This window comes from Neomonachus schauinslandi, chromosome 4 (assembly GCF_002201575.2).
Source record: "Neomonachus schauinslandi chromosome 4, ASM220157v2, whole genome shotgun sequence".
In the NCBI taxonomy this organism is placed as follows: Eukaryota; Metazoa; Chordata; class Mammalia; order Carnivora; family Phocidae; genus Neomonachus; species Neomonachus schauinslandi.
In genome coordinates this window covers 183397153-183400496 of record NC_058406.1, presented here as the reverse complement: position 1 = coordinate 183400496, position 3344 = coordinate 183397153, and positions in this window count along the sequence as shown.

The following is a 3344-nucleotide window of genomic DNA, read 5'->3' as shown; positions in this document are numbered from 1 at the left end:
ATAGATAGATAGATAGATAGATAGATAGATAGATAGATAGATAGATAGATATACACACATATACCTATATATAAAAAAGAGTGCCTGGGTGGCTCAGTCAGTTAAGTGTCTGACTCTTGATTTCGGCTCAGGTCTTGATCTCAGGGCTGTGATTTTAAGCCCAGTGCTGGGCTCCATGTTGGGTGTGGAGGCTACTTAAAGAATAAAACAACTACAAGATATATGAATATATTTAATATATATAAAGAATATACATATTTAGTATGTGTATAAAGAATAAAATATATGTATATAGAAATGCCGCAGTGGTGTTTCTAAACCAGGCTCCTCTGCGGGCGCCACCCAGGGCATTGTTGTCCCAGGGGCTCAGATGAAACACGCGGATCTGGTCTACATAGAGAAGTGACTGCCCCCTCCCCGGGAACTGGCTATTTTCCTTGCTTCTGGGATCCCAATTTGCTTTCAATTCCGTATGTCTGTTTTTTTTCTCTTCTCCATGGCTTACTGGAAATTTTTCAGCACATAGCAGCAAGCAGTTCTAGCCTATCCTTCCCCCACCTCTTCAGGAGTGGTGACTTCTGGAAGCCACAGTAGGGAGGAAGCCCCCCTCACCAGGGTGACCAGTGGGGCTCCAGTGTCCCCTGCCTCCCATAGGAGGGGCGAAGGCTCTCCGGATTAACTGTACGTGTCACATCCACTTCTGTGATCCTTGGATGCTAAAGGCATCCTGTGAGCCCCAGAAGAGCATGGTGTATTTAGTGAGACAGAGCAGGATGCTGTAAAGGGCCATGCCCATGACCGGGGATTCTCCCGGTAGTGGCCCGGAGAGGTCATTGGTGTTCCTTTCATCCACCCTGTGGACAAAGTCCCAGCATGTGAGTGAAGGACAGGGCCAGAGCCACCTGAGTTAGAGCCCTAAACTGAGATGGTCAATAGAAATCCTTGGGTAGTAGGAGAGTGGGGTGGAAATTTCCAGATCATACAAGCACCAGCAGATTCTGGGGCACTTCCAATAGACCTTTGTTCCAACACCTGCTATGCATCCTGGGGTGGTAGCTGCCATCGGGGAGCTATCATCTAGTGATGGGGGTGGACACAGGACAAGCTGTGTAACAGGCAGCCAGCTGGGGAATCTGGTCTCCACGGTGGGGCCTGCAAGGGCCGTGGGGTGTGCGGAGGGCACTGTTCCCCGAGGAGGTGGATTATTAAACTTCTCCAGGGCATTTTGAAATGCAGAGGGGAATGATTCCCACCACGACGGACATTGCAGTCAAGGACCAGGAATGGTGGTGGAGAGTCGCTGCCAATCAGAGGCAGGCAGCCTGGTGGTCGGGGGCCCAGGGCTTTCCCCCTGCTGGTCCGGGGCAAGTGTTTGTTGGTCCACGCCCGGCGGGCAGAAAGCCACACCCAGGACATCACATTTAAAGGATGATCCTTTGCTCTGTCTGAGACTGCCATCTGGCTAACTTTTAGGGTTTGAATGTCTTATTCTGTGAGAGAAAGAGTGTGGGGGGTGAGGGAGTAAAATTGTGTGTTTGTTTTTTAGATCTTTACTTGCCAAAATAAAGATTGGGGTCTCAGATCTTCACGTCAGTTCCCAAGATTATTTTTTAAGCTCCCAGTTCATAATTCCCACATCTGGGAACCCCTGGTGTAGTCCAAATCCTGATTTTTTTTTTTAACAAGTGGAAAAAATGAGGCTCCGAAAGATAGAGTGATTTTTCCCAGTGTTTGGGTACGAAGCCTCAATCTACTTCTTCAGTACAACCCCCATATGCCGGGTGATCCAATGTTACAGAGAGACTTTGCTATTGACACTATAAATTCTCAGATCTGCTCCAGAATCACTGAATCTGGATCTCTGGGGGATGGTATTCAGTAATGTGTTTTGAAAGGTCTCCCCAGGAGATGCTTAGCCCTGTAGGGTCTACCTACCCACAAACCTTCCTTGGTGCTTCCCTCTTTGGAGGAGTACCCTGGGTGCCTTATGCTGCCCACTCTTTAGAGTGACACTTGTTTCAGCCCAAGCTCAGGGCCTCCGGCTTTAGGAAAACCCAGAGCTTGGCCAGACTCCAGCACCCCAAAGATTTCCAGAGCTGCAAAGGTGAGGGCTTCATCCTTACCATCTGAGAACACTGTTGCGTTTTGGGAAGGTACACACAACCCACACAGATGGCCCAGTGTATTGGGTCCAAACCTGCTGTGTATTTTCCAGCGAACCCTCACTCTCCACCTGCCAACGGCTACAGCCAGAGGACCTGTCCCTGCAACTTTCTGTCCATTCCTTGGTGCACCCTGGGGAAGGAGCAGAAAGAGTTGACTCTGTGCCCCGGGAGGAGAAGGCCAGCTCTCTGACACAGACGCTCAGCAGACACACGGTGGATGCTCAGTGAATAGTGACAGAGACTGGGGGCTTCCCAAAGACCACTGCGTGTGTTTGGGATCCTGGGGCTTCTTCTGTGTGGGACTGGTAAGAAAAGCTCGCTCCTCTTCCAGGGGTGGAAGCCTGAAACGTCGGTTTTGGCTCAGGGATCACTTTGTCCTGCAGTCTGCGTTCTTGTTGAGGCTGGGGCTTTCTGATCTGCAGCCCTCGGGCTCTGGCTTCTGCCAGCCTGGATTTGCAAGAACTCCCCGTCTGAGTTCAACGGCTGTGACTTTGCCTCGCTCTGGTCCTTCAGGAGCTGACTGCCGGTAAGGTTGGCGGACCCATAAAAACAAGGCGGGCTGATCTACCTGCAACCTCGCCCCATTGTCATTCTTTAAGAACAACAGAGTCAACTTTGCTCATTTGTTTACTTAAATCCCATTAGAGAAGCCCTTCTTTTCAAACCACATAGTTGCTTTACATGTTTTTCAAAACATGTTCCCTTTGGTTTTATCCTGTGGTCCCCAAAACACACCTGTGAGGGGCCGGAAGTGGCTCTTTGACCCTTAGCGATTAGGAACCTGAGTCACACACACACACACACACACACACACACACACACACACACACACACGGCTCACCTCTCCAGCTTCAGGGCGGGTCAGGCTGGGGCGCACAGGGAGCCCCCCAACTGTAGGCTTGACCTGGGTGGCCTGCTTCCCACCAGCTATTTCTTAGGAGTGAGTGCCTCCTGCAGGCTGTCTGCCGAGAGCTGACCCTAAATGGGTGTTTTCACACACATTCTCCTTGGAAAAGAATGTGCCATTTGTTAAGTTACTAAAAGGAAGGGGGTTGCATTCCTGGCTCGGTTTGACATGGTCAGGAAGGTGCTATTTCAGGGCCATCATTTTGCTTCTCCTCCCTTCCTTGACTTTCGTATCTTCAGGTCCTTTTTATATGCTGTTTGGTGCGGTTAGGG